The sequence below is a fragment of the Rhinolophus hipposideros genome (genome assembly GCF_964194185.1).
Source record: "Rhinolophus hipposideros genome assembly, chromosome: 20".
In the NCBI taxonomy this organism is placed as follows: Eukaryota; Metazoa; Chordata; class Mammalia; order Chiroptera; family Rhinolophidae; genus Rhinolophus; species Rhinolophus hipposideros.
The window spans coordinates 26,312,415-26,329,632 of NC_138066.1; the positions used below are offsets into that span (position 1 = coordinate 26,312,415).

The 17,218-nt window shown below is 43.4% G+C and overlaps 1 pseudogene across 1 annotated transcript; it reads left to right on the forward strand.

Annotated features, from left to right (window-relative positions):
• Positions 1–16,011: 16,011 nt before the first annotated feature.
• On the forward strand, positions 16,012–16,488 carry LOC308488716 (ubiquitin-ribosomal protein eS31 fusion protein-like; annotated as a pseudogene). Its single transcript has one exon. The product of its transcript is annotated as a ubiquitin-ribosomal protein eS31 fusion protein-like (transcript).
• Positions 16,489–17,218: the final 730 nt, after the last annotated feature.

Here is a 17,218-nt window from a genome sequence, read left to right on the forward strand (position 1 = left end):
TACCCCAGGCCTGTCCCTGGGGCCAGCCACTGTTAATCATTTCTGTTCTTAGTGCTTCTGGTGGTTACCTTCCCACAAATAATCAGTTTATACCACCACTGCTTGCTTTACCAACAGCAGTCATTGTCTTTTGGCTTTCTGCTATGGGACGCGAGGGTTTGGCTAACTTAGATTCTTCCTTCCTTCCATGGTGGTATATTTCCACTTGAACGCCTTTGTGTGTAACAACACTTAACTAGGTTCTGTTTGGGGTTGAATTGTGTCCCCCAAAAAGATATGTTGAAGTTCTAATGGCCGGCGCCTGTGAACGTGACCTTATTTGGCAATCGGGTCTTTGCAGATGTCATGAAATTAAGATGAGGTCATCCTGAGTTAAGATGGGCCCTCAATCCAGTGACTAGAGTCCTTGTAGGGAGAGAGATTTGACACACACAAAGAGGGAGGACAGCTGAGTGAAGACAGAGGCAGAGCTTGGCCTGAACAGCTGCAGAAGCTCCCCCTTGTATGGGGGGTACATTCCGAGACCCCCAGTGGATGCCGGAAACCACGGGGAGTATCAAACCCTATATGTGCTGTGTTTTCTCCTGTATATACATACCCATGACAAAGTTTAACTTATAAATTAGGCACAGTACGATATTAACAACACCTACTACTAATAAAATAGAACAATTATACTATAATAAAAGTTGTGTAAATGTGGCATTATTAAGTACAATCAGGGTTGCTTTGGAGCATAAGCACTGTGATCCCACAATAGTCGATCTGATAATCCTGATTTCAGACTTCTGGCCTCCAGAACTGTGAACGAATAAATTACTGTTGTTTTAAGCCACTCAATTTGTGGTAATTTGTTATGGCAACCCTAGGAAACTAACATGGTTCCTCTGCCTTTAGAGCATTACTACAAGGGAAAAACTCGATTTTCTACCTTCTATGTAGGAAAAATCCAGTCCTTCCCTACTGTGTGTTTCTTCCCTGTCAGTCTCCTTTAGTAACATAAAACACTTTCCTTCCAGTCATCAAATGTGTGTGTGTGTGGGGGGGTGCGTTTTCCCCACAGCAAGCAATTCTCTGTGACACCAGCTGGGGATCCTACAATTTAATTCATTTCTGACCCTATCTACCTGGAGATAATGTCAGATCCCATAGGTTAAGGGCTCAGTCCCACAAGACAGCCCCCCACCCCCCCACACACACTTTAGATGCAGTCGCAGGCTTCTGACTGACTGGCTGTATAGGTCAGAGGTTCCAACAACCCCTCCTTGGTTTCCATTACTTTGCTAGAGCAGCTCACAGAACTTAGGGAACCACTTACGTTTATCAGTTTATTAAAGGATATTACAAAAGCTATACATGAACACCCAGATGGAAGAGATGTGTAAGGCGAGGTATGTGGGAATGGGCGCGGAGCTCCTATACCCTGTCCAGGTGTGCTGCTCTCCCAGCACCTTCAAGGGTTTCAGGAGCCCTGTGCCAGGAGGTGGGGGCAGAGACCAATATACATTTCTTATTACACATCACAATTACATAAAATACTTACGCCTCCATTTCTTGTTCCATCAACTACCTCTTGACTCCCTACTTGGTAAGATAAGGATAACAACCAAACGTTTAAATCGACAGCCGGAGGGACACAGGGTCCAGGCAGAGTGATCATAAGCAGCACGAGACAGGCTGGGTGCCTCCTGCGCCCAGGGCCAGAACTGCTCCATCTTCTAAGCCTGGAGAGTGTTTTGAAGGTGTGTCCACAGCTCTGGGCCCCAGACCAGGAGCAGGAGTTTGAGGGCCTCCTGCCCAGAGTTCAGGTTACCTCCCGCCTCTCCAGGCACCAGCCCCAGGATCTGCCTGCTTTCCCCTTGCTTCCCACAGTCCTCTGAAAGTCTCAGACACTGGCCATAGAGAAGCGTCCCTCATAGAGAAGCTTCTTCTGAGTCCTGCTGTGACAGTAAGCCACTGGCAGGCATTGGGAGATGCTCGGAAGTGGTTGTATGATGTTCCCTTTTTATTTTATTTTTCCTGTAGGAATGTTATTAGCCACCTTTCCCACTATGAAGACCATGGGAAAGGTTTCTTTCATATCATTTTTTTTTGGGGAACAGTGTGTTTTTCCAGGGCCCATCAGCTCCAAGTCCTCCGCTCCACGTCCAGTCACCGTTTTCAATCTTTAGTTGCAGGGGGTGCAGCCCACCATCCCATGAGGGAATTGAACCGGCAACTTTGTTGTTAAGAGCTCACGCTCTAACTAACTGAGCCATCTGGCTGCCCCTCTTTCACATCTTAATTCAAAGAAAACCTGTGCTACTTCTGAGCAACTGGGATGGTTTACTTTCACGGTCTTGGCAAATCTGGTATCTTAGCTTCCCTCTTAGCTTTGGCTGTGAGGAAATTCAGAGTTAAATTTACAGTCACGTGCAGCTCTGATATAGGAGATTATGATGGCATTCGCTTTGATTATTATGAAATAGTTCATTACAGAGAATACAGACATTACAGAGAATATATAACAAACTTCCACGTACCCACCACCCAATGTCAGATGTAAAACTTAATACAAATGGAGCCCTCTGTGTACCCAGTCCTGATCGCATTTTCCCTCTTCCCCACCCCTATAGTAAATATCTGCCTGGACTTGGTGTTTATCCTTCCCATTTAAAAAACAGTAATTTTCCTCCAAATGTTTGCATCTATAACAAACGTACAGTATATTGTTTTGCATGTTTTAAAACATTGTATAAGTGATTTCATACTATTTGTATCCCTCTGTAATTTGTTCTTTTTACTCAAGAATTTTACTTAGAGCTTATCTGTATTTGACACATGCAGCTCTAGTTAATTCATTTTTCACTGCTGTACCGTATTCTGCTATAAGACGAAACAAATAATTAGGTAGTGTTTAACAGCATCGCCCTGGGGCCAGAGTGCCAGGGCTCAAACCCTAGCTCTGACACTTAGTAGTTCTGTGACATTGGGTAGATTACTTAACCTCTCTGTGCTTCAGTTTCCTTATTTCTAAAAAGGGGCTGATGACAGCATGCACCTCATAGAGTTGATGTAAAGATTACATGATTTCATAGACGTAAAGCATTTAAAATGTGCCTGGTACATTCATTGTGTCTGCTATTTAAGAGCTGGCTATCATTGTTATATATTAATGAACATTTTGGTGGGCATTTAAGTTTTCAGTTTTTTGCTGTCTCTAAGATGTTGTGTGCAGAGAACATTATTATACCTATTTCTTTGTGCATGCATATAAGAAAGTGTTCCTCCATGCAAGGGCATACACCTAGGAGTGGGATTGTGGGGCTGTAGAATGTGCCCATCCTTAGCTTTCTGAGTGATGCCAAGTTGCTTTTTAGAATGGTTGTGCTGATTTATACTCTCGCCTGGGTGCAGAAGTGTGCCCATTGCTCTCACCCTGGCCCATTCTTGGGGGTGTTTTTGTGTACTACTTTTGCTTAAACTTTGTTTGATCTTTCTTTCCCTTTGCGCAAATGTCCCCAGCTACTTGTTTTTATCCTAGTACGTATTTCTCTAAGCATTCTTTGGTCCATTCACTTTCCTTTTTCTTATGAATGAAGCAGGATTTAAATACCCCAAAATTAGGGCCCACGGAATGAAGAGCAAAATACCCAGGTGCTGCTTGCTATGCCAGCCCTGGTCCTACAGGTTTCCTGGCTCTCAGGATTTGTGCAGGTTGCTATTAGTCGTGGCTAACACTTGCTGAGTGCTTCCTATGTGATAGGGGTTCTACATACAGTATCTTGTTCAATCTCACAGCAACTCCATGGAATAGGACCATTATTCCCAGAACCTTGATCCCAACGAGGTGGTCTGATGCCAGAGTCTATGTTCTTAACCAGGGCCTCCTACAGTCCTGCTACTCGGAGAGGTGACTCAGATGGCACGTTGCACAACTCTAGGGGGCACCATTTGCACAATGTGATGGCACCCCTTTGAGTCATGCAGTGCAGTGGCCCTGACCTTCTGCTAAGTAAGAACTTAGTAAGAAATGCTTTCTACTTATTTGACAGGCTTCGAGGGGTAGCCCCCACTACACAAGGAGGGTCTTTTCTGCTTTGGATTTATAGGCCTTTCTTAAGGTCGTGGTTCTTTATGTTTTAAAAGCCTATGGGCAGGAGAGCCCTCCCACCTATATAAACATTTGTGTAGGAAGGGAGAGCCCAGCATGGGCCTCACGCGCTGACACCAGCCATGTAAGGCATGGACTCAGCCACTGCTTGTGGCTTTCCCCTTGGCCCCCATGGACTTATTGAGCAATATATTATGAGTGTGCCTCACTCTGATGATGTGTTATGGATAAATCATTAAGGAGGCAGCTCACTGCGGTGATATATTGGTGTAATAGATCATCAGAGTGAAGTCTTCTGCTGACATACGGGCTGGCTCAAAGGGTGGTGTCATTCAGGGAAGAATTAGCCCAGCAGCAGATCTGGCTTAATTACAGGATAAAAGGTTCGTGAATGATAGGCTGCAGGCTGTGGCACCAGCATTTTGATTCTGGATGTAAAAATATAATTGGGCTTCCTGAGAGAATTTTTGATGATTTTCAAACAGCCTCCGCTTTATCGCAACAGCTCCGCTTGCTATGTGGCTGCAGGGGTATCTCCAGGCCTCGTCCACATCTGAATTATTGTCATCCTTTCAATGTGTAGTCACAGGACAAGTTAAGGGAGATCAAATCCAGGAGGCCTGTCTTTAAGGCCTTCAGAATGATGTCCTTAGCAACTGAACCATCAGAATTGAGTGATTTATTGAAATGATCATTAAACTAAGGCCATTAACTCGACTAGATCTGTGTTCACGTGTGGGGAGGGGGGGCCGTCTGGTGGGTGTGTGTGAGGACGTCAGCATGTTAGGGATAATCATCATCATCATTGAATCCATACGACAGCATTGTGACACCGGCATTATTATTATTATTATTCTCATTTTCCAGATGAGAAAACCAGCCAAGAGCTGGCATTATTGCCCAAGGTTGCACAGCTGCTCAATGGCAGAGCCAGTGAGCCTGATGTTGGGGTGACTCTTCCCTTCCCACCCCCAGCGCCCCCATTCCTTTGAGGACCTTAAACCAGTGCTTCTGTGAACTGCAGACCTCACTGAGCACAGTTGAAGATGTGTTTGTGGAAAAATTGATTGTGTTGTTTTAAGACACAAAAATCACACTGCAGGTATTAGTAGAATCCCAAATTTGGTCTGAGTTGATTATTTCTTGAGAAGCTTATAGGATGAGATTTCCTAGCAATGGCAAGCTAAACTCTTTGAGCTAATTCTCTCACTGGAGACAACTATTTTTTTTAAAACTTGTATTTATTTAAGTGCGTTTTTCCAGGACCCATCAGCTCCTAGTCACGTAGTTGTTTCAATCTAGTTGTGGAGGGCGCAGCTCACAGTGGCCCATGTGGGGATCGAACCGGCAACCTTGTTAAGAGCACTGCACTCTAACCAACTGAGCTAACCAACTACCCGGGAGATAATGATTCAAGCTGCATAAAATATTTTTTGAAATCTTAAATAGTATTAAATTGCTGACAAGACAGCAGAAGAATGACTAGGTCAACAGAGATGCAAGAATAGGAAGCAGAGAGGTGAATGAACTCTGGGGCCACTTTTGCCCTGGGGGCTACTGATCCTGCATGACCGGTAGCCCACTGGGCAGAGATGACAGAATGGAAGCCAGGAGCCAGCCCAAGGAGAGGAGGCCCTCTCCACAGTAAGCTGGGATCCCCACATGAGGGTGACCCCATTCTCAGGTGAGGGTCACCTGGAAGTGGAGCGGTCTTCATGCAGAATTACAACCCGGGTTCCAATTACCCAGATTGTCGCAGTCCAGGAAATCCCAGGCCTGGGATTTGGTTTAAGGTTGGCCCCGACTGACATGGCTCCAACACATTAGGGGAGAAGATCTCTGGGTTATAGGCTTTTACTAATGCTAATACTTTTGCATTAGGCCTCATAGTTTTCCTATAAAGAATTTTTTAAATACTGGGTTATGGTCAATGATAATCAGGCACACAGAGAAACCCAGCTCCGTGAGGAGAACCAGCAAAAAAACAGGCAATACAAGCAGATTTATAAAGACTTTAGATGTTGAAACCATCAGACTATAGACAATAAATGACTTTTGTTTCTTATGTTTAAAGAAATGAAAGATAAGCTTGAAACTATCTTTTGAGAACAGAAAACAATAAAGAAAATAAGCTGTTATAGGACGAATAAGCAGTGATTTAGCCACCGTTCTCCCCTCCTGCGCCACCCTCCTGTCCCTCAAATAAGAAAGACATTCTGGGCAGCAGAATTCCTTATGGAAATCTCACTTGGCTTGGTATTAGGCAAACTAGAAAAGACATTGTCCTGCCCTCAATATGTTGATTTTCAACAAAGCATATCCAACATAGAACTTCCTTTGGGCTTTTGTTTGTGACTTCAAAAAATTATAATTTGAATTTGATTATCAATGTGGAAGTAAGAAATACCATTAGACAAATTGAAAAATCTTGAAAATATTTCAAGATTGCAAGCAATATACCACACACACCACCATCCTGCAAAAAGGGGGCAGGGCATACAACCTCACATTTTTAAATTGTCATAGAAAATACTCGGGATGCCAAAACAATGGCAACTATTGCTCAAGCAGTACTTCACCGTAATGAGAAATGTCTGGACGCTGATGGTAACCACTCTGAGCACCTCTTGTAACTGCAGAAGTCAAATGTGACTTGTATTCATCTTTTATTATCGGTATATATTATTACAATTTTAATATAGTTTTCCTTTTTTAAAATGTGCATACATTGTTTTGGCACCCTCTGTATAATATTAAATTTGATATGTAAGTGTTAAAATCTGAAATGTAAGTGGCTATGATACTATGATGAATAGATGACATTGCTAAAAATCCTTAGGATACTGGAGTATAACATCATAGTTAAAAACACAGGCTCTCCCTCAAATAGACTGGGTTGTGGTTCCAGCTCTGACACTTAACAACGTTTTGTAATCTTGGGCAAATTACATAACTTCTCAGAGCCTCCATTTACTCATCTGCAAAATGGGAATAAGAATAGCACTGCACCTGCTTCAAGGGTTTGTCAGAGTCGAAAGAGATCCTAGATGGAAAGAAAGAGCTTTGTATTGGGCCAATGCATGAAACTTGCCTTTGTGACCTTAGCTTCTTAGAACAGCATTACAGCACCCAGGTGAAGTTGGCATTTGCATTTTGCTTGCATTTAACTCTAGGAAGGCTTTTTGTAAAGAGATTGGTTCCCTCTGTGTGTATAGTCAGAGAAACTCTCTTACCATGAAAAGTTGATGAGACACGGCTCCTGGGGACTGACTCAGGGCTGTGGGGCCTTGGCTATTTACAGTGAGTCTTTTGATAAAGAAGCTACGTATTCTGGCCTCTAAAATCAAGGCCATTTCCTTGTGAAGGGTAGAAATCCAGGTGAGAAGAGATGGATAATGCTACATTGCAGAATTTATTAAAGATGTCCAGATTAAAAATTGCGTTGTCTGTCAATCAATCAGCCTGTTTTCTACGTTTTTCTCTGTCATTGACTAAAAATATTCTTGTGTAACACTGAACACCCTGTAGACATCAGAAATGCTAATCTCCCTTCCTTTCCCTTCTGAAGGATAAACTTATTCGTGTTCCTTAGCAGAGGTCCCAGGATTTGTCCTTGTCTTGCTAAAGGTTTTACAATTATTATTTAAAAATTTCCCAAATCCTATGATTTTAAGTGAGGAAAAAGGGCACATGAGTAGAAGTCACAAATGGAGTGTGGTTTAAGCTGTGTTTCTCTTTCTTTGGGTAATTTCCTTGATCCCTGATGAGAGGGGACAGTTTGGAAACAACCAACCTGAAGATCGATCTAAGGCTTAACTATTGATCAGTAGGTCGCTCTGCGACTGTTGATGGTTCCTCGAGCCAGCATCATTTGAGTTTCTCAATATCTTGTCCTGAGCTTGGGGGATACCTTAGGTTGGGGTCCCTGGAAGTAGACTCTGAGATGGACAGCTGCATGCAAAACTTTAATTAGGAGCATTTTTGGGAGATATGTCTGTAAAGGGGCAAGGAAGGCAGGACAAGGCAGAGGGAAAAGATGTCTCCCAATGTGGTTGCCATGGAGACCTCAGCTAATTGTACAGGGAGCTCTGCAAGTGGGATGGCCCTTCAGAATTGTCTCAAGGTGAGGGGTCTGGACCTTTTCATCCTCATCAGCCAATCAAAGGCCAGGGCTGTCCCTGGGAGAGGATATACCTCGGGTAAAAGCAATTTCCAGTGAGGGATGAAGTTCTGAACTATCAGCAGCTGGTATTGGGTGGCCCCCAAAGAGTAGGAGCTCAGGGGATAGTATCCATGACAGACCATCCTCTGAGCTGCTTAGATTCACTTGCTTCTCATAGTAAGGTTGCCCCATCTCATGGCTTCTCTAGGGTTGTAGATTGTTTCCTAGGGAAACGGACAAGAGAAGGGTTAGTGGGACAAACTACAGCCCCTTATACTCGTTTGATCTCAATACTCTGATACTCAATATGTCCCTTTTCCTTCTTACCCTTGGCTAGCATCTCTGCTGGTCTAAGTGGCTTGTTTGGTGGAATGACTCAGACTCTCATTCTGACCTTTTAGTCACCATGTTCTTTTCAAGCCTTGGATGCTGTACTTGTCCATTTATCATTAAAACTGAGTATGAAAACACCAATAAATGCCCTGGTGGGTGCCAAACATATTCTTTCCTCGCCTCACTGAATACCAACAGCTGTGGCTCACACTGACATGTACTGAGGTGACCCATCTATGACCTTGGCTTGAAATTTTTTCTCCTCTGTTAGATGGTTACAAGGGACCCCTCATGCAGCCACAGGTGTGAGCTGAGGAGAGGGGCCAAGGTAACACTAGTATGTGACATAGGAGTCTGGACTACCTGTTTCTGCAGCTTAGTCATGCTGATCCTGAATGTACCACTTCTGTCTTATGGTGGACCTGCCTGCCCTTTGGGTAGATCCAACAAAAATCAGCTCATGATGGGCAACTCTGGTTGCCTAGTCACTTGGTGTCACTCGGTCAGAAACTTCATCTGGACCAGGATCCTGCAGCATTTGGAGCTGCTTTTTAACTGGTGTCTAGTTTTTCTTGCAGATGTCATGCCTTGTTTCAGAACTGTAGGGATCGACAATATTATTCTCTTCCTGGGGCTTGCCAGACACACCATGTTGTATCTTTTCCCACTATAGATACATCTAGTTCTGTGAAGCCTGCCCGGTCATATAGCATAGGAGGTATGGCTGCCTGATTGGAGTCCCTTCCTGCTGTGGGTCCCACTCAAAGCTGACAGCCTTCTATGTTAGCAGGTAAATGGGTTAGAGTAGTGTTCCAAAATGCTTTCTCCAGAACCTGACAGGCCTACCAAGCATGTGCTTCTTGATTGGTGGGAGGGACTCAGGCTTTCAAGCTCTGTAGCTGGCATAGCTCTGTAGAGCTCTTCCAAATTGAGACAAGGAGGCTGGGCCTTTACATCCCTGACTCATCCAGTCCTTGGTAATAGGCTGCCCCCAGGGATGTAATTTTGGGCAAGGCAGTTTCTTATGGCCAGAGTAATTCTCAGTGAGGGACGTAGCTCTGAGCCATCATCAGCTGATAGTCCCAGCAGCTGGAATGAGTGCAAAGGTAGTCTGGGCAGAGGACCACAAAGGATCAAACTCCAGTGCTGGACCTAGGGAGACGAAAACGAGGTACCTAGAGCCCCAATTTAAGGAGTCGCTCACTTTCCAGGTCAGCCAAATACAAATTTGGCACGTACCTCACCTTAGGCCTGGTGCTGTCAAACATGGGAATCTAATGTCAGGAGATGGTAGAAATTTCAAGTTGACAGGGATAACCTTCCCAGTCAACATAAAGATAATCTCTTTCTGGAACTGGTGGAATCTTGGACAACATAGTACTAGAATGTTTCCTTTACATTTTTCTGCAGGATACAGGGAAGGGTGGACACTGGGGAAAGGTGTTACCTGTTACTATTGCTAAAAAAAAAATTCAAAACACCTTTCCTCATGATCTCTGTGTAATGGAAATGAAATCAAAGGAAGGAGTTTGAGCTAGAAGATCCCTAAGCTTCCTTCTGTTATTATGGCATTGAAGACATTGTCCAATCCTGATCCTACTGATAATCTTCAGGGGGACCAGCTTTAGGGGGTGGGACCACTTTCTTGCATGAGGGAACAGATTACAGAAAGGTTAAATGAGAGACCAGCCATGCCATGTTAGGAGAATAGAAGGTGGTTGGGAAGGCCAGACAAACACAGAACGCACATACAAGTAGGAATCAGAATGGGAGCCCACTAGGAATAAAAAGCAGGCGTTGAATACAGAGCAGGCTGAGTGGAGGGGGACATGGGCATGGGTCAGTATTATTCCAGGAGTGATACTGAACCTGTTGGGTTCTGGCTGTGGCAGCCTGGGTCTGTATGGGCTTCCATGAATAGTTTTTGTTTTTCCCTTTCACTCAGAGAGTCTTGGGTCGTCCTTTCCAACTTGTTCTTAATAGTTCAGGCAATTTGAATCAGATCTCATTGCAGTTTTTATTTTTAAGTTAACAATTTGGTAATAAAGTTCACCTGGAAGGATAAATGTGAGAATAGCCAATGAAATTTTGAAATATCAGAATGTTATATGCTGAATAGCGATCAAATGTATTATAAAGCCACAGTAATTAAAGTAGCATGATACAGGTAGATAAGTAGGAAATCAGATTAGGAGACTACAACAGAGAGTCTAGAAAAAAACCTGTGTATGTATAGGCATTCCGAACAGCAGGTCCTTGAATAATGTCATTTCATACAATGTTGTTTCATCATGAGATGATGTAGAAACTTAACTCTTGTTTATATCAATTAACCCTTGGTAAAATTGGTTTCGTTGTATGTCATTTCACTTAAAGTGGCAGAGACTATTGACTACGTCAAGTGCACATTTACTGTATATGGCAAACGTAACATTTCACATCAGTGAGTAAGAGGATGGATTATTAAATAAACTGTTGGGAATAGTTTGTGAATTTGGGGGAAAATTCAGATTTAATTCTCTTTCTGTTACCATATCCCAAATAAATTCCAAATGGATTAAAAATACAAAAATAAAACTACGTGAGTACTAGAAGAAAATATAGGGCCTTTTTGAACATGGCATGAACCCCAGAAGACAGCCGGGAAAGTTATGACAACATAAAACAAACAATGACAACAACTACTGTATGGTGAAAGACACCATGAGTGAAAGTTAAAGAATAGAAGAAAATGTGTTAAGCATATATACTAGACAAAGGATAACATCTATACTATACAAAGAACTGCTAAAAATCAGTAAGAAAGAGAAATACTATGGACAAATGAGCAAGGACGACGAACTGGCAATTCACTGAAGAAGAAATACATGTGGCATACAAAGCAGGAAAATATGCACATCCTCAGAGACAACTATAACAACATAAAACAAAATGAGATGTGTTTTCCCTGTCAAAATCAGCAAAAGTTAACCAGCTTGTACTCAGTGTTTGGAAGGATACAAATAAAATGGCATGTGCAGTTGAAACTGAACCTTGCTATAACATTTTTGAAGAAGGGTTAGGCAATATCAGCCCAATTTAAAGCACATTTGCCCTTTGACCCAGAAATTATGTAGGAATTTATACGGAAACCCTCCTTCAGGAGAGAACAGATGCCTGCTTAAGTGTTTACTGAGCATTATTTGTCATAGAAAAACACTGCAAATAATCTATTAGTGTAAGAGAGTTTGGAAAACTTTCGGAATATCCTTTTAATGGAAACCTGTCAGAAAGAACAGAGCTATGTTGTACAGACTTGGAGCAATGTCCCCAACAAGCTGTTAAAGAAAGAAGCAAATTGGAGAATGTTACAGAAACCATGATTCCATTTTTTAAACATTAAAAAAAGAAAAACAGTATTTAAAATTTTAAGCTATTATAGTAGAAAATTTCAATTACATTGAAAGTAGAGAGTATAGTGTGGTAAAGCCCTGTAGTCCCATCAACTGGTTGCAACAATTTTTAACTCTTGGCGATTTTTTTCCCCATCCCGTTCATTTGCCTCCCCAACCTGTGGATTATTTGAAGCAAATCCCAAATATCCTATCATCATATCCATAAATACATTGGGTCCATGTTCACATTCAAAGGGTGGTGCAGACAGGGAAGAAAGGCTCAAAGGATATACACTAAGTTAATGTCAGTAGTCACGGTTGGGGAGTGGGATTGATGAGGGTGGATTTTTATTTTAAACATTTCAGTATTATATGATCTGTGTTTGCATTATTACATTTAAAAAAGCTCAGTAAAGTTTTTAAGAGACAAAGAGAGAAATCTCAATCATCCTTTCTATTTCTGCAGAACCCCCTACTAAACTTTAAAAGAAACCATGTTACTTGATTTTTAAAAAGCCACCTCCAATCTTTTATGGAATGATTTGGGATTAATACATCAATAAAGATATTAAAACCTTAATATATAATTGATACTTATTATTATCAGAATATCCAGGTTAGGTCAAATTTTTGTTAGTTGAGATGTAGCCTTTATGTGCTGCATCTATTATAATATAGAGAAGCTCTTGTAAAATTGATAGTGTTATGGACTGTAGGTTTGTGTCCCCCCAAAATTAATTTGCTGAAATCCAAATCCCCAATGGAATGGTATTAGGATGTGGGACCATTGGGAGATGATTAGATCATGAGGGTGGAATGCTCTTATAAGAGACCCCAGAAGGCCCCCTTGCTCTTTTGCCATGTGAGGCAGAAGTTCAAGAAGACAGAGATCTATGAGGCAGATCTCACCAGACACTGAATGTACTGGCCTGTTGATCTTGGATTTCCCAGCCTCCAGAACTGTGAGAAATAAATTCCTGTTGTTTATAAGCCAGCCAGTCTATTGTATTCTGTTATAACAGCTCAAGTGGACTGAGACAGATGGGTATGTTTATGACCATTTTATGGAAATGAAGTAGCCCGCTTGCAAAGTTCCCAGAGGGAGAATCTGATTGGCCTACGTGGGGTCAGCTGTTCCCTCCTGGCCCAATCAGTTGTGCCCAGGAGAGTGGATGTGGACGGGGCAGACATTTCACCTTCACTGTGCCTGCTTCTATGCTTCTCCCCATGTTTTCTTCCCTCGTGTTTAATGACATAACTGCCTCATGCCGCCAGCAAGTGTGCGGGGAGAAGAGCATGGTGAGCACATAGAGAAAGGGGCTTTGAAGGCAGACAATCTGGGTTGGAATTGACTGTGATTTTCAGTTGGTCCCTGATCTCTGAGGCTGGTTCCTCACTTTCGTTAAGGGTTGTAAGGAGGAAATGCCGTATGGTTGAAGAGCACCAAGTACATGCTTGGCCCGAAGTACGCTTTCAACGCCCCTGGATCATGAAGTGTGAGCTCAGGCTTCTCATTCAAGATCATGCCCCTGGAACATTGTGGTGTGGAGCCCTCGGAGATGCTGCAGCAAGGGCCCTGTTACTGCAGAAGCCATGACAAAGGCTTCCTCCCCAGCTGGGCTGACAGGATCAGGCACAGCCCAGGAAGCACTGTCTTCACAACCAGGGGCTCCTCAGCTCTTCCCCACGACCTTGGAGTTCAGCCCCCAGGGCATTTCCTCACAGGCCTAGTCTTCCCACTCGGGCCCATCTCCCCTCACCACAGGCCGCTCCACAAACCCACTCACAGACGCCCTAATGCCATTATCTTCCTGAAATTAAAATCAAGCCTCAACCTATAATGTTTCACGGAGAGGGAATTGGGGTTATATATTCCTGCGTCAAGCCGTATTCTATTTCAGTCATAGCATTTAATTATGATTGGTATGTTAGTGCCCACCGGAGCATAACAAATTGTCATTATGTTATTCTGCTGAGTCTAATTTAATTGGCAAGTTGTCACAAAAGCAATTATCCATCATTTATTTTGTTGCCATAACCACATCTAGAAGAGCACCTGCTGTCTGTGAGGAGAGATGCGCCAGTCTCTCAGTCCTGGATCCAGACCACTTCTCTGACACAAAGACATTGCTTCCCCTTCTGATTTAAAAATATGTTCCTCATTTCCTGCTGTGGTCTCAAGAATCCTCCTAGGGGAACCTCAAAGTGCCCAAGGAAATTCATGAGCTGGCACGTCGCCTGGGGCCCCCTTGGGAAGCTGGAGGTTGGCCCTGTGGTGTCCGGGTGTGGGTGGGAGGCAGCGGGGAAGCAGGCCCCATGGAAGGTCCAGGCCCTGACTGGGTCGGGCTTTGCCCTGTCAGCTGTTTCAGCTGCCACCTCAGTGATGGATTTATAAATATATGTTGCTCTTTTCTCCTGAGGCACACCGTGTGCTTTCTCCCTAAGAAGCAAGATTGTTTGGCCATTCCACAGAAAGGAAACCTGAGGACCGGGAGACTGAAGGCCCCAAATCATGAGGGAAGTCTGGGGAGGAGCCAGGACTACAATGATGGTCTCCAAAGGCTTTTCCCATTCTTGTGCAGCCAAAGACAAGGGGTTTTTGCACCTGACTTTTAGAGTCCCCGACTGTGCCTGTGGGTACAGTAGGACATATCTCATGGCCCTATTTCGCATGGACACATCCGTAATAGGGGCTGGGTGGGTTGAAAAGGGCAGAGGTAGAAGAGCAAAAAGGAGGGGAAGAGCCACCAGACTGCCTGCCTATCTTAGAGAGGCTGAGACAGAATTGGCCCTTTCCCAGGAGTCTCTGATTCCAAACTCTTTGGGAGGCCCCGTTGGCCCCACCCCTACCTCGTCACCTCTCCATGCTTGAACAATATTCCCCACATGCAAGCCCAGTAAGACTTTTGTGAGTGAGGAGGCAGAGGCAAGCAAAGTTGTCACGTGGTTTTTTTCTTCCCCCAAAGTGGAAGATAGTCATTCCTCCAGGAAGATGTAGCCTGCAGATCTGCCTCTGTCCTGTGGGCTGGAAGCAGGTGCAAAAATGAATAATCTTATTCTTGCTTCCACGATGCTCTTAGTAGCAGACTCGTCTTAGACAAAGACTCGTTAAAAACAAAAACAAAAACAAAACAACGGCCAGTATAGTGCAAAAAGGGAATAAAGAACCATACCTTTAAATCAACCAGCTTTTCCCTCGGTGTCAGCCTGCTATAATTCCCAGGCTACCTATTTGGGACACTGGAAAATTACCAGCTTCCTGAACACAGGCAGATCATTTCTTGTAACTGCTTTTTTTTTTTTTTAAATCTCTCATTGTAATTGCTGACTAAAAATAAACCAGGGATGTGTCAGGTTCCTTCCTCCTCGACCAGCATTATCTCTGAGGAATGTTCCTCATGACTGTGGAGAAGTCGCTCTTGCCATTATGAAGCCACCATAGCAAAATGGTCAGGATCCCTGCTCATTGTGGGAGGACCCATCAAGTCTCAGGGGCCAGAACTTATTCAGTTGATATCAGAGCAGGAAAAAGTTTATTGTGTGTGTGTGGGAGGGGAGGGGGTTGTGTGCCAGAGGGCCTGCTGGGCTCACTGGGCTTGTAAATTAGCTCGAACTCTCTGGAAAGTAAGCTGGCTAAATGAGCCAAGAGCCATAAAAAATGGCCCATCAACTCTGACTCAGGAATTCTGCTCAGGATAAGCGAATTGCTTCAAAAACAAGAAAGATGTTTACTCTGGTGTTATTTATCCTAGCAAAAGCAAAATCTGTGCTGAGAGCAAACTGACTTACAGCACGTGGCCCTGAGCCCCTGGATGTTGACAGAGTTTGCTTTGTGTTTTCTGGGAGGGATGCTAGGTCATGAGGAATTCTTTATGCGATTTTACTAAGTCAGCAATGACTGAGCACCTGAATAGATGGAGCTAAGTTTCGTGTGTATATAAACACGGTCCCTCCTATGTTAGTTTCCAATTGTGCTGTAACAAATCATCTCCAATTTAGTGGCTTAAAAAATACATATTTCTTTCCGATCCGCCATCTGCGGTGGAATCGCCGTCAAGATGCAGATTTTCGTGAAAACCCTCACCGGGAAGACCATCACCCTCGAGGTGGAACCCTCGGATACAATAGAAAATGTAAAGGCCAAGACCCAGGATAAGGAAGGAATTCCTCCTGATCAGCAAAGACTGATCTTTGCTGGCAAGCAACTGGAAGATGGACGCACTTTGTCTGACTACAACATTCAAAAGGAGTCCACTCTTCATCTTGTGTTGAGACTTCGTGGTGGTGCTAAGAAAAGGAAGAAGTCTTATACCACTCCCAAGTAGAATAAACATAAGAGAAAGAAGGTTAAGCTGGCTGTCCTGAAATACTATAAGGTGGATGAGAATGGCAAAATCAGTCGTCTTCGTCGGAAGTGCCCTTCAGATGAATGTGGTGCTGGAGTTTTTATGGCCAGCCACTTTGACAGACATTATTGTGGCAAATGTTGTCTGACCTATTGCTTCAACAAACCAGAAGACAAGTAATTGTATATGGGTTAATAAAAGACATGAACTAACATTTAAAAAAAATACATATTTATTATCTGATAAAACTGGAGGTCAGAAGTCTGGAACCGGTCTAACTGGGCTAAATATCAGTATATCAGCAGAGCTGTGTTCCTTTCTGGAAGCTCTAGGGGAGAAACTGTTTCCTTGCCTTTTCCAGCATCTAGAGCCTGCCCGCAGAACTTGGCTCATTGCTTTCTTCCTCCATCTTCAAAGCTAGCCATGGTGAGCCGAATCCTTCTCACCTTGCCTCACTCTGACCTTCTTCCATAGTTACAGCTCCCTTTGACTCTCTTCTGCCTCTCTGTTCCTCTGTTAAGGACCCATGTGATGACATTGGGCCCACCAAGGTAATGTCCCTGTTTTTTGTTGTCGTTTTCTTTTATGATTTTGCCCTGTAGAATCTGTACCCTATATGCCATGAGGTATCGGTTTATTTGGAGCAAAATCTCTCCATCTTTGTATTGCCCCAATTGAATATTAAACTATTTTCTCTTTCTGTATACAAACTCCTTCTTGTGCATTTTTGGGGACCTGTGCTCAGGCAGGTGGAGCCAAGGGAAAACACTGGGGTTCTAATAACATATATTCCATTTTCAATGCTTTTTCTCCACTGCTCTTTGAAACACTGCATGTTTTATACCCTTACTAACTTTGCATACTCTGAACCAATTTGAACTCTGATATTCTGCTGTTTTATCTTTCTATA